We start from the raw sequence: 26,922 nt of genomic DNA, 5'->3' as shown, positions 1-26,922 counted from the left end.
TCTGTTTCTCTGTAGTAAAATACATGTTCACTGGCAAGTTCCATTTTCTCTCCTTTACTCCTTACTTCGCAGAGGATTAAGATGTGCACATTTATTCTTTTTTCCAGTTCTTCTTGCAACTCCAGTAAATGATTTTCTGATAAAAGAGATCATTCGTTATTCGAAGCCAAGGTCATCATCTTATGGCAGCCTGGTCCAACTCAAAGATCCTTAGCACCCTCTGTCTTCATGTCTTGCTGGTTGCTGCCGTAACCAGGGGCACTCAGACTGCTGGGAACTGATGGCTTTAGTTTATAGACAGAGTTCATATTTCCTTTTACGGGTGTTTTGTCCATAATCTCCCACGCTGACCAATGTGGGTTGGAGGAAGCCCATCCACGTCCGCTCACCACGTGTTAAACATGGCTACTTACGGGTGTTAACGAAACGGTTGTAAATAGGGACGGGACTCGGACAAATGGGCCCAATATAAGTTTTTCCTACACTTATCATATCTCTAAAACATATACACTTACAAACTGTTTATGAAGCAAAAGAATAAAGAAAATAAAAGATTGCATAAGTAACACTACAACATAATACACGAGAAAGAGAAAAGTTAATCGACAAAGAAGCACAATATATGCAGCTCTTAGGGACCAATTAAGTCCTTCGTACAGCATAGTGAAAAAATTATTCTTATTCATGAAGCAACTACATTCGTTTAGATCAGTGGTTCCCAACGTGGGCGCTGAGAAGTCTGAGGGGGGCGTTTCGTGTTCAAGTCATATTAGCCCGATTTGCATGTTCAATATTGCGGTATCACTGAGAGTTTCGGCACTGGCTTGATGACTTTTTTCCCTCGTAGGGAAAGAAGAGTAAAGAAAGAGGAAGAAATATTGTATTTATATCCTCTTGTTGATTTTCGCAGTGCATACCTATTTCCCATAATAATTTGCGATTTTTCGCTATTGCACAGTGAAGGAAACGGAGTTGCCAGTTTTCCCGGTTCAGCAAAAACATTTTTGGCTTTGATGGTGGTGGTTTCCTCTTATTTTTCATTTCCCATGTAAACGGGGCTATTGAGTTGGCGTTGAAGGTGCCGCCCTTTTGAGCACGTGCAGAAAATTCAAGGTCATATAGATCCGCGCGCATTCTCCTGGCGGTGCAATAGTGCAGTGGACCAAGTTTATCTGTACATGTAGTGTCAGAGGGTGAATTGGCGCAATAATTGTTATCACCGAAGGTAAGAATATGTTTATTACTTTTATTGTTTTGATTTTAATAACCCTGGTAAAATCATAAAGGTATTTCATTGTAATAAACACAATATGTTCCGACGATATTAATCTCCATCATGAGGTATGTAAAGCCAAAGGTGAATTAAAAATTAAATATTAACAAATCAAAAGTATACCGGTCGCATAATCAAATTAGTAATTTAACTTTCATGTTTGCATACCTGATGATGGGGATCATCCCTTAACAACCCATAAGTGTCTAACCGGCACATTTACAAATTAATTTACTTGTAAAATTAAGAGTTGCTCACGTTTTCAAAAAAAAAAAAACGTAGTTTTTATTTAATTCAAACGTAACGAAAAAAAAAGCAACTCAATAACCCAGATGCGTCTCTTGGACACATAGGGAATTAATCAGTAGTTCGTGGACTAAACAATTCTGTAAACACTAGAATTAATATTTATGAGGTTCACTGTAGCAGATTGTTACTTTTTTATCACAAAAATTAGAACCTGCCTGGTTTTAATTTATACAAAAAATTGACACGCTTTTAAGACAAATAAATTTTTATTGGTCAACGCGTTTCGGCTCTACAATGGAAAGCCGTCATCAGGATCTCGTGTCAGAAATCACCTCGTTGGGCATTTTGCCTATTGTGGCGTTGTATTTGTATTTGCAGTCAAATTCGAGATAGAATCTTTTTATTTAAATAGTACGCGGGGAATGTTTAAAATAAGTTAGTTGCTGCTCTGCTGAACATTAGACCTATCCGGTCGGAACCTTTGTCTGTCTCAGGATTGTGCGACGGGACATTGTTTCTCTGCCCCAAATGCAAAAAATATAGAAATAATTCGGTAATGCACTTTGAGAAATCTGTTTGGAATTTTTTCTTATATTGACTACCAATATTCGAGAAAGCCAACTTCCAGCTAAATTACTGTTGGTCGATAAATTGTGTGAACCATATTACAAAATTATGTGAACCAATTATTGCAGAATAAATCGAAATATAACATTTGATAACTATTTTACAAGCTTAGAGGTTGCTGGGTTGTTATTGCCGAATGAACTGGCAATAGTTGGCACTATTAAAACAAAAAAACAAGCGATGCATTGAACAAATTTTTTCACCCGAATAGAGCACGTAATTTCCAAACAAAGATTTTTGGATTTACTAAAATTATGACATTTGTTTCTTATGTGTCACCTCGGATTGTTAAGGGTTAATCTCCAAAATATATCGTATTTATTACAAAATTTCCATACATATGGATCTCTTTCTTAATACTCATATTATTGTTTAATTTCTACAGACAGATCCATGATGGAGTCAAAGAAAAAATGCAGACAACACAATCTCGAATATTTAAAATATGGTTTTATTCAATCACCCACAAGCAAGACATTACCAATGTGCCTGATTTGCCACAAGGTGTTTTCAAACGAAGCTATGAAACCTTCGCGATTAGCAGAAAATTTGACCAAAATACATCCTGACAGAAAAGATAAAGCTTTATCTCACTTTCAAATGCTAAGAGATCAACATTCAAGACGTCCAACTTTGACTAATATGCTTTCGACAACATCGAAACAAGAAAATGATGGATTACGAGCGTCATACAACATTTCCTTACTCATTGCTAAAGCGGGTAAACCGCACACTATTGGCGAAGAATTGATACTGCCAGCTGTGAACGAAGTCCTGCATACTGTGCTGCATAAGCCACCGGCTGATATTATTAAAACAATTCCATTGAGTAATAATACAGTGCAGAGACGAATCGACGAAATGTCCTAGGATGTGGAGAATTCTCTAACTGATTTTTTGGCGACTACCGAATTTTCTTTACAACTCGATGAATCTACTTTACCAACAAATGAGTCTTTACTTCTGGCATACGTTCGCTTCATAAAAGATGAAAGCATTTGTCAAGAACTATTATTCGCCAGAACATTAGAAACGGACACTAAAGGAAAATCAATATTTGACGTTTTAGAACACTATTTTGAAGAAAAAGGAATTTCTCTGACTAATATTTTGTCCGTTGCAACCGATGGTGCTCCGGCAATGGTTGGACGCTACCGTGGATTCATTGCATTCCTGAAAAAAGTCGTACCAAATTTAGTGGCCGTGCATTGTGTGATTCACCGACAACATTTGGTCGCAAAAAACCTTAGTGATCGCCTTCATCGCTCGCTTCAATATGTAATTACAGCAATTAACAAGATCAGATGCAATGCTCTCCATGACAGAATACTTAGAAATTTTCGTGATGAAAACGATGAAGACTTCAATCGTTTATTGTTACACACAGAAGTTCGTTGGTTGTCAAAAGGTACCTGTCTGAAACGATTTTACGAACTCTTTGAATCAGTCACAAAGTTTTTTGAAAACAAGGATGATTCATTAAGACAGAATTTATTGAAATTTAAGAGTGATATTGCCTATTTGGCCGATTTATGTACCAAATTTAATGAAATGAATGTTCAACTTCAAGGTAATGATTTGAATTTCATCAAAGCAAAAGGAATTATTTCAGCGTTCATGTCTAAACTAACTTTGTACAAACAAAACTTTGGTAGCCGACAATTTTATAAGTTTCCAATGCTTTCTTCAATGGAAACAACTGATGACGACATTTTGGTTTATTGCCAGCATTTGGAAGCACTGACAGAAGATTTTACGAATAGATTTCAGGATATACTCAATATGGCTATTCCAGAATGGGTCCTAGAACCTTCCTCAAACATACAAATAACAGAATTATCGCTGCAGGAAGAGTTGATAGAATTGTCAACAAATGAAGAGTTGAAATTAAAATTAAGAAAAGGGTATCAGGAATTTTGGCTACAAAGTCAAATTCAAACATTATATCCGGCCTTATGGACTGCAGCAAAAAAAGTTTTTCATTGCATTCCCATCATCATATTTAGCCGAGAGAGGATTTAGCATAGTCACCAGTCTATTAACGAAGAAAAGAAACAGATTGTCAATAGTGGAACGCTGAGACTCAAGATTATTGATGACAAAAATGACACCAAACATCGAGAAATTAGTTTCATCACATCAAGCTCAGATATCTCACTAATATTATATTCATATGTCAAATAGAATATATATTTTCAATTAAATACTGAGAAAAATACATTATTACCTTCTCATAAATTAGTAAATTAATTTAAAAAATAGTCCTTGTTTACAATATATACCATGTACAATATAGTTTACCTGCAGAGGAGGGGGGCGCTATGGAGTCATGCGCTGCATTTGAAATTTCTTTTGGCGATAATTTGTGATATCGTGTGTGGAATACGATTTCATGTTTTTCTCGTATTTCTGTTAAGGATAGCTTAGGTATGTAAAATCAATTTGAAAAGTCAGCCTAGGTATTTATTTAGTTTGGGTCCGAACTGTCGGACGTAACGGTCACGTTAACATAGGCTCCGTATTTGCGTGTGAATGTTTGTTTCTCTCAACCACTTCTGTCACTGTGTTCGGTAATGTGAGTTTCTGACGTTTTCTGCCTCTCGCTGTCCTTGTTGAACGATGTTGAGCATTTGTTATTGAATAACTCGGGACACTGGAACTTCAAGTGGCCCACATTACCACACCCATAACATCTCATCTGACTTTCGTTCTTCTCGGTTTGTCTATTTCAAAACTTCCATCCCCCTCCTGCTCCGTCCTTGATTTTGCAGAACTTATCCTGGAAATTTTGGAATGTTGGTTTCGGGAATTTTTGTCGTTCCCACTCACCAGCATGTGATGTTTTGACAGGTCTCGTAACACTTTCGTAATCATCAAGCTTTTCTTACAGTTCGGTAGGAGACACAGAATTACTCCATTCGTCTAAATGATAATCTCGGAAATCAACTGGGCTTCGCTTTTTAATTTGATCCGTGATGATCAAATCTCTTAACTGATCGAATGTTGTTACTTTTAAAGCGGACGTCCAGCCATCAAAATATGCGCATAATTCGTGATGAAAATCTCGCCAAGTACTTGTTTGCTTCTTCTGATGCGAGACAAACAGCTGACGAAACTTTTCCGCCGTCAATTTGAATCTTTTCATCAACAGTTCTTTTACGAGGTCGTAATTCTCCATATTCTCCTCGGGCTCTCGTGCAATCAGTTGGTTTGTTTCATGAGGTGACAGTCCTAGAAGATGAGTGACCCATTCTTCCTTTGGCAGTGATACCCGGCGAGCTTGCCGCTCAAAGAGCACAAGGTAGAGAGTTATATCGTCACTCATATCAAATCTTTGCATCAGGTTTTGGAACTCTCTGCCTGGACTTTTAGTATTTTCAAACTGAGTCCTTCCACTTGATCGGGATTTAACCTCGATTTTCAGTTTCTCTATTTCCAGTCTCATACGTTGCTCCTCGATTTCATCTTTCATCCGCTGCTCTTCCATTGCGTCTCTCCTCTGTTGCTTTTCATCTTTCCTCCGCTGCTCTTCCTTTCTATCACCTATGACCGTTTTTAGCAACTCTTTGCAAAACTCCTCGTCATATTCTTCGCTTTCCAGAATGGCGTTCTTGAGCACTATGATTTTGAAATTAGGGGGCGTGTCCAAACCTAATTCACTCGCGAGCACCTCCAAGTCCTCTTTGATGCCCTATGCCAAATAAGACATGGCGACCTCGTGTAAAAGGACGTAAATGACACTGCAATGTACTTTCGGTCAGAAACACTTTTTTTTTCACGGGCACGAAACATTTATAGCAATCCACATTTATCACGGACGCGCACTTTTCGAGTCTTGACGACCCATGGCAAAGACGAAACCGCAGAAATCTCCAGCACAGTCTTGTGAAGACAAACTGATCGCGAAATCCTCAACAGTCTCGCGAACATGAAATCAATCGCGAAATTTTCAGCGGTCGTGCGAACATGATAGTCTTGCGAAGACGAAACTGATCGTGGAATCTTCAGTCGGGCTGACTCCCACGAAGACGAAACCTTCCTGCAATCGTCGAACCTCCAAGCCTGGGCGTCTTACTTGAATCAGCACGCTCCGCCAACGAAACTTCAATCAAGGCGACTCGTCATCACATCAAAATGCGACGAATTCAAATTGAGTTGGCTCGAACAAAGACGAAACCTTCTTGCGATCGTCGAACCTCCGAGGTTGGATGGCTCACTTGAATCAGCGCCACTTGAAGAGGAAACTCGAATCAAGACGATTCGCCCTCACAACCAAATCCGATGAATTCACATCGATCCCTGACGAGCCCCCAATTTCTCTGTGGGCTCTTCACAGAGAAAAACACACAGCCTCTATTTTTGAAACATTTATTACGCGCACAAAACATACAGGACGATCATACACAGAAATACAAAAAAAACGCGGCCTTTCACGCCGACTTTTCCCGGCAAGTAAGACTCACTGTTGCCAAAACTAATCTTTATAATACTGATTATTCCCCTGCGTGCAGCTGCGCCATCTACCGATAACAAAAAGAACTATAACTAAAAATCCTACATATATTAAATCAATTCGCTCGCGCGCAATTATTTTATCATCCTCTGGTTTATCCACGATTTCAACAACTGTATGTGTTGAAGGAATTTATCTCCTCCATCACTTCGGTTGTTCCCATTCGGGAAAATCGTCCCTCAGCTTTTCTTCATCGACCGTTTTTGGATTTTCATTTTTGATCGAAACCGGTGGGTTATCGAACCCGTGTCATCGAAGTAAGAAACATTTCCCATTTAAATTGCTTATTTTCGTCAGAGAAACAATTAGATTAAAGCATAACTAACTGACAATCCGAAGTTCGTCATTATTGTAGTAAAAACGTATGAGGATTTATCGATGCATTTACTTACTCCCTATTTATGGAACATCATTTATATCATAATTTAAATTTGGTTCTACATCATTCTATAAATGCAATCCATCCAATTATCCAATTGATTCGTAAATAATTTTATATGCAAAAATTTTAAACATGCGAAATATTGAGCTTGACATGAATGCATGAAAATTGAACGAATTGGTGTGTTCGAATAGGGTTTGCGAAAAAGTTATTTTCACAGTTATTGATCCATCGTTTAGGAATGCGATTGTTCAAAAATTCTCGAACGTCCAAGCTCCAGTTTGGTGGTATCCCGTTCTGTTGGAAAATGAAGTCATTCGAATCGGTTTCTAACTGTGAGAAAAGCCAATCGTGACAAGTTCTAAAGAGCGTTAACGCTACCTGTCCGCTACTCTTGAGATTTCCTCACTTTCTACCTATACATTATTGGATCAAAACGGATTAAAAGCTGAATAGTAATGATTTTTTTTTTAATTGGATGAATCTTTTTGAAACATCCTGTATATTGATGTCCTACGCAAGTGATCAGTTTTATGTAGTACCGGAAATTTACTTGTTATGATCGATTCATTGAATTTAGCCGTTAGTGATTCTACAACTATTTTCTTGTTAGTATCATAAAAACATATACCCGTTCTCTCTCTCTGCAAAATATCCTAACATAATTCCACGTCTGCCTGATGAATATAGCTTTGTACGGAACACTTTCAAGGAGTGAAATTATGCGGTGCACCCAAAAACACGTAGGTTACCAGCATCCGATTTTGAACCGAAGAAAATTTCATATGGGTGTTTCCACTTTCCCCGGTGTAAAATTCATTATATAATTGCTGCGAGCAATAGCTGTCTGCTCAAAAATAATGGGGTTAACAACTTTCGTGAAAAAATCGTTCGAGTGTGATCTGTGAGGACTCGAATCACTCTTTCACTTTTACTGTTGCTCTCCGGACGACAAGGAATAGTATCTTCATGCTTATCTCGGGATGTAGTAAAAAAATTGTTCGAAGGCTCTATTCATGAATTCGCCTTCGTTATCAGTTCAGAATCTCTTAATTCGAGTGTTCATTAAGTTTTCATAGAGATTTTTTAAGTTTAACAATTTTTCAAAAGTTTCACTTTTGTGTTTCATGAAATATGTGAAATGCCCGAAAAATCATCGATAATAATCAAGAAATATTTTGAACCATTCAGAGGCTGGAAAGAAGTTGGCTGACAGAACTTGGAAAAAAATCCACATACATAAGCATGATATATGCCAAGTATTAACTTTGATTCATCTTTTCACATTTTTGTCAGGTTTAAGAGTTATTTCACAAATACCACACACACACATTCTTCTCCATCATTTGCTCAGGTTTGGATCGGAATGTACACGTATTTTGTCTGCTCTGGTTTTTTTTTTTTTTTTAATATTTGTATGATCACTTAAAAATAATAAGGAATAAATAATTTGATAATTTTTGTCGTACCAAGGTGATCTTCCGCACGCGAGGACTAATTAGACGGGAACTTACAATTTATTGCTGATTCCGAACGGAGTCTTGTTTTTTAACCGAGAGGTTGGTGCGCTAACCCATCGGTGTGAGATTCCCTGCGGCAGCAATCTTTTTCCGTGGTCATGTCACCGTTTCTGTTGTACCCCCTGCGTCAGGAAAGTTTCTCAATCGGTTATCGAACTCGCGAAGCCTCTCAACATTCTTTGGTATTTTAGGAGAGTGTCTTACTGACCTGGACCATCGGGTCATTAACAAGTAAATTATAATTACATTGAAAGTCATGTAACCGAGTGATTTTGTCCCGAAATCTTAGTATGTTGGGGAACCCCTTATGGAGGAAAGCGGGGTATATATATATAACACTGGGAGGGCCAACAGTTGGACCGGGAGCTGGGTTTTGTGCGGCCAACGAGAACATGGAAATTCTGTGCATTTCATAAAATTTGTGCTTCTTAATTCAGCTAATGATTCCAAAACTTGCAAAAACTTTCTAATTTATAAACTACTTTACATTCTCAGCAACGAATATATATATTTTATGTGTTTACACAAATTTTATGTGCGTGTGTGTGTGAAATACACAGAATTTCCATGTTCTCGGTGGCCGCACAAAACACAGATCCCGGGCCAACTGCTGGCCCTCCCAGTGTTATAACATCTATTTGTGCAATCAAATATAGTTCGATAACCACAGTCATGCGTGCGGCTATGTATCGTGTTATCATTAAAGTGTATAATTCAGTTATTTCATAGAATAACTAAAGTGTGGAATAAGTGAGTGTTTATATAACTCTTTAACCAGTTACTTTTTATGAAATAACTGAATTATTCACTTTAACCATACCATATGCAGTTGGCGTATTTTCATTGATTTTTTGTTGAGAAACCAGTAGAAACGAGAAAACGAACAGCATAGCGTATACAATATTTTAGCATATTTTTCTTATCCGAAACATTTTCACTCCCTGCTACTCATACGAAGGTTTCAATAGCTAGCGCTTCTGCGAGGAATCGAACTCACGTCCTCTCGCTTGCCGCGTGAGGAGGAGCTAGACTGCAAAGGCAATGAACCTCACTCCTTAGAGCGTACGTGCATGGTCTCCACAAAAGTGGGGCTGACATCCGGACAATAAAAATATTTTTTTTTGTTTTTATTTTATGAAGCTATAAATTCACTATAGAAGGCCCATGAGAAGTCTGGCTTGGGGTGGCCCCGTCGAAGATCACCGACTGGGGGCCCTTCTCCAGGATGTGGGAGGGGCCATGCGTACATGAGCAGTCAAACCTATCTCAGTACAAAGCTCACAATTGCTACTTTTCCGCACACCATAGCCGGGCATGTATCGCCTTACGGTATCGGTAAATGGTCGCCCCGGGATCGGTAGGTAAAGAACTTGATTCTGATTTTCTTTGGCCGGGATTCGAACCCGTGGACATTGACGCTAATCTTCATAGTCGAAGAGATGAGCTTCTTACCACTGCGTCACTAGGGCGCTAAAAAAAAACTAACAATTGCTGACACTGCCACCAGATGGCGACTCATCCAAAGATGATGCCACACATTCTCCGCTATACATACGAAGGTTTCAAAAGTTGTCTGATGCGGAGATAAATCCAGGAAATAAAATGCAATTGCCTCCACGGGTTATCGAACCCATGTCCTCTAAGTAAGAAACCTTCCCATTTAAATTGCTAACTTTCATCAGAGAAACAATTACATTAGAGGATAACTAACTGACAATCAGAAGTTCGTCATTATTGTAGTAAAAACGTATGAGGATTTATCGATGCATTTACTTACTCCCTATTTATGGAACATCATTTATATCATAATTTAAATTTGGTTCTACATCATTCTATAAATGCAATCCATCCAATAGATTCGTAAATAATTGTATTTGCAAAAATTTTAAACATGCGAAATATATTGAACATGACATGAATACATGAAAATCGAACAAATTGGTATGTTTGAATAGGGTTTGCAAAAAAGTTTGTTTGTTTGTTTGTTGTTGTTGTTGGTTTTTTTTTTTTTTTCGGGAAAAAAAATTAGTACAAATTTCAGTCAGTAGAGGACGATGCACGAATACAAATCAGGAGTGATTGGACCTTTCATGAACTCTTCTGTGTCCGAAACGTTCGTAAAGCTTCAGCTGGCGACATAGGTGGAGATAGACTCTGGGGGGCATGATGATGATGATGTCAATGTCAATTCATATATGCATATATTCATTAGATCAGTCAACTTCACTTTTGACGCTGGGGGGACAATGCCCCCCCCCCAAAGCCCACCGTATCTCCGCCGCCCATGGCTGGCGACGTAAAGCTGAAGTAAAACAACTTCCTCAATAGTATTTTATCCACCGATGCCTACATCACAATGAAAACCTTTTGTAAGCACCAGTAACAGGATTATTCAGAAATCACGTGTTTTTTGATCGTGATATGATCTGCATTTCATAGAACTGTGATTTGTCTATTTCCAGTGATTTGTATTCTACACACATAGCACCCTCTATCAAAATGTATAAAACTGGTTTTTCCTCCATTTCCTCAAGTTTCAATAATAGCTATGAGACCAAAGCCCTTTACGGCTGTCACAGTTTATAAGAAGTCTTTTACCCATATTCCCGCATTTATTAAAACACATTTTAGTTTTACCCGTTTATGCTACTTATAATATGCACCATCACGTGTGTATTTGAGAAGCATTTTCATTCACTTGCTGTTTGTAATGAAGAATTTTGTTAGAATACACGCTGGTTTTCAAGATAAAATATTTTGCATATTTTGTCTGAAACCCCCAATGAACACATTTTAACAAAATTTGGAGTGGAAACACATTTATACAAGAAGAAAACACGTTTACCATACATCGAATACTGATACCAAGTGAGTAGTAAAGCCGTGGTTTAACCCCTTTGATGGCACGCATTGGATAAATGACAATCACATAATATATTCTTCCCCGATCTGTGGAATCATCATATTCTGGTACATTTTCAAATTATTGGCTTACCTATTTTTTTTCTGATGATATTCATTTCTTTAATCACCCGAAAGATCCAAACGAGATAGATTCAGCTGGAAAGCGTATAGTAATTTTAGCTCTAAAGTCTACAAAGGTTTTTAATAGCTGGCTGTTGCGAAGATATATTTAGGAAAGAGAGAAATTCAACTGTCACCCTCTCTGCTGGGGACCGAACCCACGTCCTTTCACTATTCGAGTAAACGCACTTGACTACAGAGGCAACGAATATCTCAATCTTTCCTTGGAACTCGTGAGCACTGAACGGGACCGTACATGGACGGTCGGACACAATTCAGGCCAAAGCTAACGTAATTACATTATGTTAGCTTTGGCCTGTACATAATGTTAATATGCTATGTTTGTTATACTACTATATCAAACATAAATGTTATTATGCTACTACAAGAGTGGTACTCAGAGACGCCGGAAGTCAGAAATGATTGGTATTGCTCGCTGCTTCCAACTCACTTTCAGTTTCGATGTATGGTGCGACCATGCACCCCGCTTTCAACAAAAATGTCCCGTTTTGGGGCTTTTTTGTCGAATTCAAATTCCACATTTTTTTCGCCATTGCTCGCTCAGATATCTCTCAGGTTCTCCGTCTGAATGATTTATTCGTGGAACCCACACCCTAAAGCAGGACACCCACACACACGCCATGAAAAGTTTTTTGAAAAAAATATATGGCTGTGCAGCAGTAGAGACGAGTTTTTTTCCTCATGTGGCAAATACTGTATACTGTATATCTACGCAAAAAAATAGCAAGGGACTTGAACCACTGGCATTCACTCATTGTATGCATTTATCAGCGGCTCCCTTTCCATTGAGTAAAGGCGAACAGATCCAATTATTGTTAATTGAATGACGTGTTCAGTATGAAGTCTGCAAAGAACGATTTTTCTTTTTTCGTATAGACACGTTTGGTTTCGGAAAAAAAAGCCGGTAAGTTGCTAACAATATCCGTTGTAACCATTTCAGCCCCGTTCACATGTGCAAATATTGCGGTAGGATTGGGAGTGCTAGCACCCGATTAACGACTTTTTTCCTTCGTAAGAAAAGAAATTGAGAGCAGTCATTGGTGCAAATTCTTGAAGCGGGTTTTAAACCCGCTTTTTCTATTTCCCATGTGAACGGGGTTTCAGAAACAGAAACAAATTTGTCAAACTTAAACTATATAGGTAGGTAGATTGTTATTAACTAAATTAAGGTACTCCTCAGCTGGCCTTTGCTAAAAACGTCCTCGATCTGATTGAGGATATCTGGCTCCCTTCTCTGGGAAATGTGCGAAAGACGGGTTCACTCCGACGAGATGTTAGCCGGAGGACGTGGTCGATGAAAGCCCAAGGGCAGAGGGCCCAGGAGAATCGTCTTCGGATGGTCGCCCCTGGTGGATTGCTTCAGCAGCGACGACCGATGTTGGATGCAGATTGAGAGAGGTGCCCACGGGAGAGTCACGAGAGGTGGTGGCCACTGTTGGATGGTTCCTAGCAGTGTTGACCGATGTTGGATGCGGATGGAGACAGGTGGCCACGGGAGAGTCGTCATGAGACGTGGTAAGGTGGTGGTCCAGGAGTGCCATCTTCGGATGTGTGCCCCTGGTGGATCGCTTCTAGCAGTGTTGACCGATGTTGGATGGAGAGAGGAAGCCTCGGGAGAGCCGTCATGAGAGGTGGTAGAGATCATAGAAGGCCCAGGGCTCCTGGGCCTTCTATGATCTGGCAGGGTAGAGGTTGACGTTCCTTAGTATGGAAAACATTGTATGTCTCCCCCCCCCCCTCATGTTCTGAGAGGAGACTCATCTATCTACCCCGAGTACCTTAAGGCGCGTATACACTAGCGCGCGGATCATGCAATGAAAGCATTCGCAATTGGCTGTTCAGTAATTTGTACGGTGTTGTGAACGATTCTTGAGCTGTTTTCACTGGACCCACCTGGAATCGGTTTTTTCAACGAACACAAAGGAAAGAAAGGAACACAAAGGAAGTTTGTGTACCCACGAGTGGATTAAAACCGCTGCAGGGGGTCGTGCGTTGCATGATTGGCGCGATAGTGTATACGCGCATTTAGGAAAAAAGCCGCGTTTTCGACAACTTTTTCCCGAACTTCCCAGTTTCGACCCAAAATTCAGTTTTGATTGGTCGCGGAAGCGTCATGTGACAGCAGCGTCAGCCTTTCACTGTTTTTTTTTCGGCAAAAACCCGTGTAAAATATGACTCAATTGGGAGGGGAGAGAGCGAGAACAAAATGACTAAAATGCGTGTCTAAACATGATTTTGCAAAAATCTGGATTTTTTTGTGCACCCGCACGTGGTATTTTGTGGAAGAAACACACTCAAGGGACCAGCGAGCCGCGGTTTGCCGACCACTGGTATAGGGAAAAGTGTTCCACACTGACAGAGGGATTCTTCACAAAATATTTGGGCTCGCCAATGCTAAAAGAAGGAGGAGAGATATCTTGTCAATGCCACTCAAAGGGTTGAGATTCGTCTGAAATCAGCGATGAAACGTTCTGTCTCAAGTCTATTGCTGTGATTACCGTTGTGAGGTACCGATATTCAGATTCTCTATGATGCTCATTTTATTCTCATGGTTAATGAATATACAGGGTGTATGAGGAAGTTCCTTGCAACTGAAATGACTTTCATATTCTTGGGACCCGGCAAGGGTACCAAGAATATGGGTCACTATCAAAAGGGTTCCTATTAAAATTTTTGAAGACATATCCTTGGGACCCTTGCCGGGTACCAAGAATATATCTTCAAAAATTTTAATTTAAAAAAAGCGCTTCCAGTGCAATATTTCAGCTATGTTCAAATGGTGATTGGTATGATTGGTATTGTGCTGAGAAACACAATTCAAAAGACTGGTATTGCTTTAGCAACACGAGCAGATATGTTCCGGCGTCCCTGGTGGTACTGTGCAGCCACAAGATGCGTTTTCGGAAAGCCATTTTTTTGGAGAGGGTCCATTTCGTTACGGGAAGAAAGAATGATTTCTCTCCCGGGATACTAGTACGTTGTCTTGGCACAAATCGGTTTTCGTCGCCAAGTCGTTCTCGCTGTTTCGTCCACAGAAAACGTGCGCTTTTAACTTCAAGATAATTGTACTTAAAATTCTTTGTGCATTTATAAATTTGTCGTTTTCCCGACACTTCAAAATGTTTTCTTCAAGAGAACGGCGGACTCTTCATACTTCAGAAGGGAAAACCATAGACCAGTGGTTCCCAGCATTTTTGAGGCCACAAAGCATTTTCGAAATCATGATGTCCATTCCCCCCATGAAACTTCAATATTTAAACACCAACGTTTTCTTTTGTTATTATGTAATTTTTTTTTTTTTTTGGCATTCTTAAATTTCGCAACCCGCGGGTTTGCACTTCCCCTCAATTTCTGTCTCTTTCTCCTATTACTTGTAATTCTAAAGGGGGAATGATGTAACATTATCGCATTTTTTGTCATCATTTAACGATAAGACCGATTTAAAATGCGGATTTTCCTGCTTTCTCTCCCCCACCCCCACCCAAAGAGATTCCAATAATTGGGGTTCTACCATATATTTATTTATAAGGCCGGAATTTACGCTATGAAAGTTCGATAAAAAATCCTTTACAAAACTTGGAAAAAACCCAAACCAATTAACCTATTGGTTACATTTCCTCGAATGTAACCGATTATTGGTTGAATTTTTGAAGTTTTATAAAATGATGTCGAACTTTTATAGTGCAATCCCGGCTTAAGGCCGGCATTACACTATAAAAGTTTGATAAAAATCCTATTATAAAACTTGAAAAATGTAACCAATGAACACATCTATTACATTCGAGCGAACTTAACTGATCCGCCTATTGGTTGCATTTTTCATGTTTTATAAACGAACTTTTATCAAAGTTTTATAAACGAACTTTTATAGTGTAATCCCGGCCTAAGAGTTTACTTTTTGATGCTTCATGTAAATAGAGATAACCAAGTAAACAAAGATATTTCTGAGTTTTACAAAAAAAACATTTTGTCCTTAAAATTTCACTAAACATTTTGGGAAAAAAAGTGTTTATTCCATTACAATAACAAGTTGTTAGCAAATAATTTTTTCTTACGCAATACTTACAGGCTGATTATATATAAACAAGACATAATTTATTCTATTTTTTTCCCCGATTGATGTATCAAAACATTTTAGCTCAGAATTTTTAAAACATGTTGGGCAGGACATATTTCCCGATCACTTTTTACCCCGAATCAATCATCTATAGCTCAGCCCACACATACTGCACTGCGCAACACGGTAATACGCAAAAACCGATAGCGGCTCAAGACAGCATAAGAGTGCAGAATAACTTTGTACACAACGGGGTGTGAGTGGCCGAACAGCTTGTGTTCCATACCGGCCGAACTATCGACTGTTTTTTTGACCGCGCCCTCCGGGGCGCTGAGCTTAGGGTGCGATTATAGTGCATCCTGGTTTCCGAATCAGGTAGTGGGCGTGGTTAACTCGTGCCGAGAGGGTGCTCATAGCGCATGCCGGGTTTCCGCTGCTGTACTTTATACTGTACATATTTTTTTAATCGTCAAACCGGCAAGAGGGAAAAAATCGAAAAAAGAAATGCTTACGTAAAGGAAAAAAACAAAAGCCGTTTCGATTTGTCTGTGGACGTTGTATTCCGTTTTATCTTCAAAACAATATTAGATGTTCATTTTGGTTTCGTTCCCAACCACACGTGATTCATCCAAAATTAGTTTCTTCTGCAAATTATTTCATCAAATTTGTTCATAGTTTGAATTTGTCTTAGGCCGGTATTACACTATAAAAGGGGATTTGATGAAACTTGAAAAATTCAACAAATAAGATCACTGGTTGCATTTGCTCGAATGTAACCGATTCACTTATTGGTTAAATTTTTCAAGTTTTATAAACAATCTTTTATCAAACTTTTATAGTGTATCCCGGCTTTACACCACTCACAATCTAGTTTAAAACAAATACCAAGTCCAACACGCGCGGAATCCCCGGGGAATTTTCAGCTTTTCACAGCCGGTTTGCGTAAAGCAGCGACGCGCTATGCAAATGCATACCGGCGTTTCTCTATTACCATTGGCCTAATCGCTACCGATTGAGGGAATTGTAAATAACAAGAAATTTTTTTCATTAATCGCCCGCTTTTAAGAGCTAGAAAAAGTTGAAATTCTGGTTTTTAACCAATTGGAGACGACGCGGGTTTCCAGAATCGGAAACCCGGATACGCTATGTTCATACCCTTACATAGCTAATGCGACAGAACCTGGTCTTGCTCGATTTGTTCAGTGCAGCCTGTGGAGCGCGCTAATACAAATCATTGCACTGCATAGCGATATAACCCACAGAAACTAAAACTTCAGCTTTTCATAAATGTGCTTGACAAAGAACATGTGAACCATACATTTTTATTCAAAACTGAGATTCATACAGGGGCACACGTGCATCCTTTTAAATGGGTCCGGGCTTTGGATTCGGGAGTGCAAGGAATATTTTCCATGATCATTTCAAATTCTCAACAAAGTATCATTACAAATAATCGAAAATTGGAAATTATGTTTTTCAGGGTGTTCCAGAACTCTACCGCCATAAAATGGCAATCAATTTGTCACTGCTCATGATCTCAGAACGTTGCCATATTTGGGTTGCTACTGAAGAGGCATAGTGATTATATAATCCTCCGAATAAGTGGATTGCGGCTCTGAGTAGAATCAAAAAAAAATTGTTTGTCGTTATTATCACTACTATTCCTTTGATTTTCACGGTAGATTTTGTAGGCATCTCATACATTTGTCTTGGTTTTTGTGTGTTTCCTAGTTTTGTTCCCAAAAGAAAATAAATGACAAATAATCGAACTATTTTTAATTGCTAAAAATGGTTTGAGAAGTGGAAAAACAATATTTTTACTTACTTCAGCTGAGAAAACAATTTAGGTTGGCTTTATATTAAATATTGTATCATGAAGTGAAAAAATTTCAGGAACAAATCTATATTTATGAGTTATGAAACAAATTTCCAATACCATATTTTCCAGAATAAGCGTCAGTATTTCAAACACAAACACAACAGATAAGCTGCGCTCAAAGATGCGTGCGTTTAATGCTCCAAATTTTCATAAAATTTGACTTAAAATTTTAAATAGTTATGGCTTCACAACCATTTTGAATACATTTCTCTCCAGTGACGATGCGCATATTAGCCTGCGCTTTTTCTAAAAATGCATCACGACATCTTTTATTACCGTCTTTCATGCTTTCTGCCACGCGGCTTTCAACTGATATGAAGACGCAGGACAAAGTCTAGCAAAGTTAGCCTAACCTCTTTACGATCAGGGAAAACTTGATAGTTTACCGACGACTTAATAGTAAAATGACGCTGTGATTTTAGATGATTTACCAATTAATTTGAAGGAAACAATTCACATTTTTGAGAAAAATGCAGCACTGACTTCATTGCAGCACCATCTAGATTCTAGAACAATTGTGTTTATAGTTTTTTTTAATTTAAAAAAAAATCCAATCTCTCAAATTTCAGACCACGTTATTTAGTAAGATTCGGCTATACTGCTCTGTTTGAGCCGTTTATAAACGCCAATAGTGAATACGTATATTTATACATAACTGTAAATACTAGATTTTTCTGAAGTCCCCTATTTGAGTTTATTTAGCAGCATATTTACTGAAAAATGAGAAATCTGGTTGCATTTTTTTTAGTAAGTATACATTGATTGCATGTGTATTCTTCACATTTACTCTAATTTCTTTGATTTTTACGACAAACTAAGTATAGTGCACGTACGTACACACACACGCATTAACATACGTTGCATAATGTACATAATTTTCAGGTTTTTTTTGCGAAAAGCTTATTTTATGGTTCACTTTGACCTGACTCTTTCTAACGTGGCAGTTGGCCTAAGATTTATTTATTGATACGCCAACTTTTTGCTACCAATCCAATCAATTTTTCGAGCTACAAGTATGTTCTGAAAAAACCAAGTTCAGTTTTCACCATCTTGCATTGCGATTAAATGGTACTTTACAATTGCTATAAAAAAAATATGAAATTCAGTCTAGAAATATCTCACCTATTGCTGTCCCAAACAATATGAATAGGGCACTGAAGAGTCCAATAAGATTGAGGATCTGCATGATTTTCACAAGCTTCAGACGTTACGATCTTCGAAAGAAATTCGGTCGAAACTGTCAAGCTCTTTATTTTATGATAATATTTGAAAGGGCGGAAACTTTTACTTGCGTCATGTACGTATCCTTAAATATTATTCATTTTTGGACGAATCAAGGATGATATTCATCCTGTTTGTTCAGGTGGCTTTGAAACTCGAGTATGAGGTGCTTTATGAGTCATAAAATCAGTGTCTTTAAGATTACTGTAGATAAAAGAGATTGGCATCATCATACGAAATATACAGAGAGCGAAATTACAATGTTTTTTATCTTTATTTTCTGTGATTGATATTGCTATAAATATTATTTTAGTCATTTATATTTTATACAAATTAAGAAATTTAAACATATGTTACACAGATACCAATATATAATAAAATAATACATACATACATAATACGAATACTTTGCAGCTTCAAGGAACTGAAAAGTCCAATATTTCTATGTATTTTTTTAAATAGTGTAGTATTTTATTTTATTCATGTGAAATAAATAAATTAATTAATAATTAAAATAAATTAGGGGAAAATACTGTTTTTTTCTTGTGTGTGCGTATATATATATACACATATATAGTGGAACACCTTTTCAAAATTTTGTGTGTTTTGCATTTTTTGGCCTTAAATTTTCACTTACAATAAGAATATTTCAATCCTAGTAAGCAGATATCGCCCATTTTTATGTAACATCTGTTTTTGGCTGTATGAAGTAATATACAATGTTTAAGAATGTACAACTGTTGTAGATAAATTTATTTTATACTTGCAATCGTGAGTCGGAGGTGTATGATGGTGAGTAGTTTGTTGTGAGAAAAAAGGAGGAAACCAAAATTTCGAAGTTGACGAGTGTCTTGATGAGAAAAAAACCTAGATATATTTTTATAAGCAATTGAAAAATTCGAAGGAAATTTACGAATCCTCAATATCTTCTACATTGAAATTTTTTTTCAGTTTTATTTGAGTTTGCAGTTCATGAAATAAAACCTATAACATATTTAACATTCACTGCGTGAAATTTATAAATTAAAATTTATAATTTCACTTCAAATAATAACGACTAAAACGGTTGTGAAAATTCCTCGGTTTGATGAATACGGTGACTGTTTGTGTAAACCAAGGTGGGAATGACGCTAAATTTTTGACATGGACATATCTTATATGACAGCATGCCAGGTAAAAAGTTATCGTAAAAAACACGGGTAGGTCAGAGATTAGACATTTAATAAAAATTAACTTCCAGACAGTTCATCTAATGTTGAATATCTCGCAGAAAAGATTTTATGTGTCTCTTTTCTTCTAATAGAGAGTCTGATCTCTGGATAACGTCGTCGGATGAAGCAATGGTAAAGCGAACATTAAATAATAAAACAGTCTTGTCACACTGTAAAAACTTTTCTTTTATTGTATAGCATTGAACCACCTCATATGTCGTGTCGTTCAATTCGTCCAAGTGAGGTCCACAAGTAAGTACTAAAATATAAGCACACCATATAATGAGCTTAAAGGATACAAATACAAATTTGATACAAATTTACTTTGATACAAATACAAAGGCCCTAACGGACAAAGTATCCAACGAGGTGGCTGAAAAAAGATGATCATAAAAAATATAGATGTTGAATATAAACGGTGGTAACTATCGACCTTCCAATATTTACACAAGTGATCTAATATGGAAAAGCTTTTCCCGTTTTGGTATCGGACGAATATTTATCGAGTTACAACGTTTTGAAATTTTGTGACGTTTAATTTTCCTAACGGTCAGTTACGCACCAAACAACGAACGTCAAATATTCAGTCCCGTTAGAAGCCAAGCACGGCTACTTCTTTCACGATTGGCGCTTTTTCTCTGCATGTCGTGTGATATCATAACCTTGTTATTACGTATAATTACGTGCTAGCTTCGAATATCATGGAATTTATCACCAGATTTGTTAAGTGTTAGCTAAATAATGATCTATTTGAAACTCTTTTAACCAAATCAACACTTTTTGCCAAAATGTGGTAATTTGCTTTCTTTCGATGATAAGTGAAATCTTTTGAGGGAAGGATACAGTGCATGGTGTTTACTGCGCGATCCTTTTTTTTTCCTCATTGTCTTTCGAATCAGATCACATGTTGATCAATGAAACAGGGCAATATGTTTAGATCCATTTTAAACTTTCATCGACACTGTTACGCGTAAAAACCTTTAATGAAGGATGTAAAAATGGTAGCTTGACAAATGTGCGACTGGTGGAAACAGTAAATAAAATAATGACAACGATTCAATCAGAAAATTTTAATCAAATTAATTATTTGTTTGAAAAATCGCTCTTCTGAACAGTGAGCTCTAGATCCGCCCACGTGCTTACGACGGTTCTTTAGAAGTGACTTGTGGTGTAGATGGAGTAATGGAAACTTTTCCAAGAACTTTGATTTGCCATGAATCGGATTCTCTCCACCGTGGCTAAAGAAGTTTCACTTCAAAGATATCTTAACATATTGAAATGCGAGATAGAACGCGAATGTTTAATGCAATGTAATCAGTGTAAGAGAAATATAATTAAATGAGCTACGAGTACCGATTTATACATAAAGGCATATACATCTATCATTGGTAGAGACACGAAAATTTCACAAATAACAAAATGAAATATCGCAAACAAATAAAGTGTTGAAATCGGTATTTTCGCAACAAAAACTTCAAATAAAAGTTTTGCATTTGTTCGTTAAAAACAACACATTTCTTTCAAAGTATAATTACAGTTTTTATTTATGAAATGTTTTTTTATTTAAATTAAGCTTCCCTTAAAAAGTTGAGAAGTACCACCATTTTTTTACATTTGAAGTTACTACTACTTAACCGTACATGCAACTAGTGAACATTCTTCAGGGAAATTTCTAACGAATTGGCACTTGCAAGAAAACGGTGTGTGTACATGCGTGTCCCTAATATATTTATGTTGCCGAAGTTACGCATGTTAGATTACTTGAAGTGATATGCAAATGTGCTGCAGGTCACTTAAGTGATCCTAGAATGTGGTGTGGACCATTTAAGTAATCTGGAGATGCACCGCTGGTCATTTTCGTGATTTATCGATGTGCCCTAGATCACTTGAGTGATCTGTAAGTTTGCTGTGGGTCACTTGATTGAAGTGAAAACGTGCTGCAAGCCACTTAAGTGACCTGGGAATGTACCGTGGATTAAATGAAGTGAGAATGTGCAACAAGCCACTTATTTCATTAGCCGATTACTTCATTTTTACAAACGTACGTAGGTGGTGGTGGTAGCCGCTGTGGTGGTCGAGTGGTTATAGTACCGGACTCGTGATGCGAGGATCCGGGTTCGAACCCCACAGTGGTGGTCAGCTGAAGTTGGTTTTCTGTGGTTCCCAACTTCAAGGCGCAAATGCGAGCCGATCTCCCCGTTAAAAAGTCTCGCCACAGAGAGCAACAGTCCTACAACGGTAAATCATTCAACCATAACACTTCACTCATAGTTAGAAAAAACTGAGGGCAGATGACAGCACTACACATAACAAGCATTACACATAAACAAACTTTACGTCAGGTTGCACTACACGTACACGCACATTCCCGCATGTACCGATTCGTTGGGGGTTCGTTGGGGGGTTCCGCGGGGGGATGGGGGTGCATGTGTGGTGTAGCAGTAGTAGGTAGGGCCTCCAAAAAATGGCTCGGGGATCCATGATGTTCTTAAGTCAGCCACCTCGTTGGGCAATTTGCCTGTTGTGGCGTTGTATTTGTATTTGTATTTGAGGTCGGATGATCAGATGACTCCTAGGGCCACATTTGGCCATGAATTGATCGTATATGCTCTAAGACCTCTTGAGCTACGCCTCAGACTTTTTCCGAATTTTCTTGGTTATTTATTTTTTATCGGAACATAAGACTAAACATATGAACCAGAAGCGCTCCACCAAAAAGCAGAAGCGGACCACCAAATTGGATTGGTGCATGCAAATTCTTTTTCCCATCTATTTATATTATCACCTATACGTATATCTTTCTCTCGTGTAACCTTGGATATTGACAATGAACCAAAAAAAAAGTGTAATGATTCCTATTTTCTCCTTTAAAATATTTTTAAACTTTTTTTTTGACAGAGTTTATTCTCATTTTAATCAAGGAGAAATACAATTTTTTTGCTTTCACTACTTCGCAAACATCTCTTGCTAATCACTTTTTTCCACGTAGATGACAAAAACTGGTGTGCCACGAACTGGTTTATGCCACGGGTTCACAAACTCCAGCCAGCGGGCTAAATGCGGCCCGCCAAGGGGTTCCATCCGGCCCGCAAATGTGACAAGTAACAGAAAAGTGTCAATACACATAGCACGATAAATGCCTTGGCTGACCATATTTCCTTCGTGAAAATACGGAAAATTTATATGCATACGGGAGATCAACAGCTAACGCAAAAAAAAAAAAAAAAATTGTCAATAGAAAGTGAAGTTGTCAATTACAGCCAAAAAAAAGAATGTCAAAAGCAATCAACGTTGTCAATTACAGTCGAAAAAACTTTCAAAGGTAAGTAGTTACCATTTTGCACCAAAATGTCAATGTCGATGGGGGATATTGCAGTAATGTCCCGGATCGTCACCGGATATATACAAGTTTCTGGCCCTCCCCAACCGTGAGCCCAGCTTTGTCTCCCTAGAGCAATGGTTCCGAAACTATGGACCGGGACCCATCCATTTGTGATTTGGACAGCTCAGTTCTGTGTCTGATACGTATAGATGGAAAATATAAGCTCCTAGAATGTCTAGACTGTTCAGTTTGTTGCTAAGAGACTTGCACTGAAAGAACGCGTGTTCCGAAAGCAACCAGGTCTGGGTTCCTTTTTAATGCATTTTTTTTTTCTTCCTATTCCATTAATTTTAATACTTTACTACGATAAAACCCCCTCTACAACGATATTTTTCTACGATAATTTGAAACCGCTACAACGATATTATTTATATTTCAATCAAAATCATTTTCGATGTATTTTCGAATTCCTCACCAGTTTTTTCTTCTTTCGAAGGTGTCTAAATATCATCGGTATTTTTCTATATTTACCCTCAGAAATTATTAATGAAGTCGCCGTGAAGCTATTTTCTGTGTAGTGCACAACAGTATTGTACAGTAAACCGTTTTACAGTGAGGAAGAACTGAATTTTATGGATCAATTAATCAATTATAATATTTTTAGTGCTTATAAGTGCATTTTATAACATGCCACCAACAATGTCAATTCATAAGAGATGCACAGCAGCATAAATCTGACGGCGCCAGATGATAACGATATCTTTCGTTGTAACGGTAACATCTCTTAAACGATATTTTTTCTTGGTCCGCACAATATTGTTATATCAAGGTTTCACTGTATTTATAAAATATTGAAAAAAAATTGAATATCGTTATAGGTAAATATCGCCTAATTAAAACTGAAACACGTGTTCCGAAAAGTGATTTTAAAATAGCACATTTACAGCCGAAAAAAAAATCGGAATATCCCGTTTTTCCGGGACACATAGTTAACCTATATAGAGCTCGCCGATGAACTTTCTGGTCAAAAGAGGGTCGCGCCTTAAAAGTTTCGGAACCATTGCCCTAGGGGGATATAATATCTGCGCATATCTGACCCGCGTACCGAAAACATTGTGAACCCTCGTTTATACTGAATGGCACCCAGACATAAAAATATAACTGTAAATATCATTCCCACAGTTCAATGAACGAATCAGATTAGAGCTTTTTTTGTAAGGTAGAATTGCACTTCGAAGCTACTTTTTCACTTCCTTTGCGGCCGTTTCGCGTATTAAGTAGTTTTCGGGAGTTCGTGATTTTTGAGCAGTGGAACCCCCCCCCCCCCTCCAATATGATTAAAGTGCAACTTTTCAGCCTATTGACTTGATTCCTGGCAGCAAGGAAGCATGATGATGATGATGACCATCCTTTGTAAGCCCGTTGTTTATGCGTGTGAGTGTGTGGCATTCAGATAATACTTTCTTTCCTGAATGTGTGTGATGAAAAACATGTTCTTTTATTTTAATTAATCAACTTATGCGGCTCAAATACGAATTTTCAACTGTATGCACATTTTGAGAATTTGAGAAAGTCTGATCTTTTTCTTATATGGAATCCTAAAACTATTGTTTCAATTTGCAATTCCAATTTTGGTCAGATTTTTCAAAGTGTTGAGGGAATATATATATTGAGATATGACGAGAGACGTATTTTAATGTAACACATTGTCTTTATTTACTGTATCATCCACTTCGAAAATGGTCTTTATACGTTTTTCCTTGATTGAAAATTGTTTGCTTCTGTGGTCACTCATTTTGAAACGGAAGGAATATCAAAAATTCCTAACTTTTTTTTTCAACTAAATATTTAATTTCTTTTTCACTCACCGTATTGGTTAAATTTTCTCGCCGCACCCCCACAGGCCCAGAGCCGCTCTTAGGGGGGGGGGGGAAGGGGCGTGCGAAAGATGTGGGCCACACGATTTTGGAGGTACAGCACACACTTAATATAAATACTGCCTTTCATATATGTTCTGGAATTCTGCATTTTAATCTAGAAAGAAATGATTCTGGAATTTTTTTGAACTTTAATAATTTTTATAATTCTGAATTTTCATTAATCAAGAAGTATTTCTTTCATTTATATGTTCTGGGGGGGGGGGAACTGGAATTACTTTTTGCATTCATTCTGAATTCTAATGGAAGCTGAAACTATTTCTTGAAATTTTTCTGAATTTTTGTGATTTTAATTTTATGAATTTTCGATTCTCCTCTCCCACAGAATACATATAACTCGGGGCTACGGGCCCCCGAAATTATCAAGACGCCTCTGATCCCGTTCTTCCCCCCTATAATTTTCTCCCATCTAGTAAACGTGCCCCTGCACAAACCCTTGAAGAACAACCCTCCAAAACAGTTGAGCAGGTTTTGGAATATTCTGTACAGTTTTGTTAATTTTCAGAAACTTTTTTTTTTAAAATACATCGTTCATATGTACAACTTTTATTTGAGGATTAGAATAGTTTTCGCTATAACGAGATTTTTGATATAACAGAATTTGTTGTAAAGAATTTTTCATTTCGTAATATCGGAATTCTGAATACATACTTCCTATGTATACTTTTATTTCGGGATTATAATAGTTTTATATACAACGGAATTCGATTGTATTTCGAAATGATAGGAAGTAAAATGCGGTACAACGTCAGTTTTAACTTGGAAGAGTAATGCTTATTTTCACTTAGAATGCGTCTCGATCCGGCCTCACGACAAAAACAACACCAATAACAACCAGATGATCAAACAACAGCTAGCTAAAGCGACGGTTCTGTGATTGCACAGGCCACTATCACAGATATCAAAACAAGTTCGATTTAATATTGGAAGTTGTTCGGTGCGTTTTTCTGTTTATTGCGATTGCGAAAACCGTTAGGTGCAGCCGTAGAAATATAAATAAGGCGTGTCCGAAAATGATAGACATGTTTTTTGGGGGGGTTTATTTTTTATATAGTTTTATCCTGATAAGAATTTCTGTATAACATACCTATACCTGAATTATATTAAATATTTTCTGAACAAATATTTAGTTGAAATTTCAAAGGATGAAAAAATTATCGAATGTATTCCAACTAAGAAAGTGTCCCAAAAATGATGGAGTTTGTCGCACCGTTGTGCAAATTTTAGCGCTCCACGGTCATCTTTTGCACACGAGGGCTAATTCAACATGAACCTACAATTTATTGCCAATTCCCAACTTCAGCCTTTTCCTTCACTCAATGAGAAGTTGGCGCGCTAACCCCTCGTTGTGGGACTCTTTTTCTGTGGTCATGCCACCGTATCTATTTCAGCCCCGCGTCAGGAAAGTTTCTGACAAAGAAGAACCCGTTATCGAACTCGCGACACCTCTTAGTATTCTTTGGTACTTTAGGCGAGTATCTTATCGACCTGGGCTACAGCACCAACAACTACTAGTTAACCGTACATGCACCCTGTGCAGATTCCTCTACGAAATGGTTCATACCGGAATATATGTGTCGTGAACCTAACGTGAAATTTGTTTCTGTGCAATGGTTGTTATGTTTAGTGCTGCCATCTGCCATAAATTCTTCTAATTGATTTAATTTCTAAACGGGTATTGTTATC

General features: G+C 37.7%; 1 protein-coding gene across 1 annotated transcript in view; it reads left to right on the top strand.

The window, feature by feature from the left end:
• Positions 1–956: 956 nt before the first annotated feature.
• The window catches only part of LOC149087615 (nose resistant to fluoxetine protein 6-like), a 60,221-nt gene continuing 34,255 nt past the window's right edge, over positions 957–26,922 (top strand). The window contains exon 1 of the mRNA XM_089231542.1: positions 957–1,225. The gene's annotated coding sequence lies outside the window, so the exon portion shown is untranslated. The remainder of the gene's footprint in view (positions 1,226–26,922) is intronic.

This window comes from Pholcus phalangioides, unplaced genomic scaffold, assembly GCF_987345545.1.
Source record: "Pholcus phalangioides strain wild (caught in Gottingen) unplaced genomic scaffold, Ppha-v1.0 ptg000004l_1, whole genome shotgun sequence".
In the NCBI taxonomy this organism is placed as follows: domain Eukaryota; kingdom Metazoa; phylum Arthropoda; class Arachnida; order Araneae; family Pholcidae; genus Pholcus; species Pholcus phalangioides.
The sequence above is the reverse complement of the archived record's forward strand: the minus strand, read 5'-3'. Positions and strand labels throughout refer to the sequence as shown.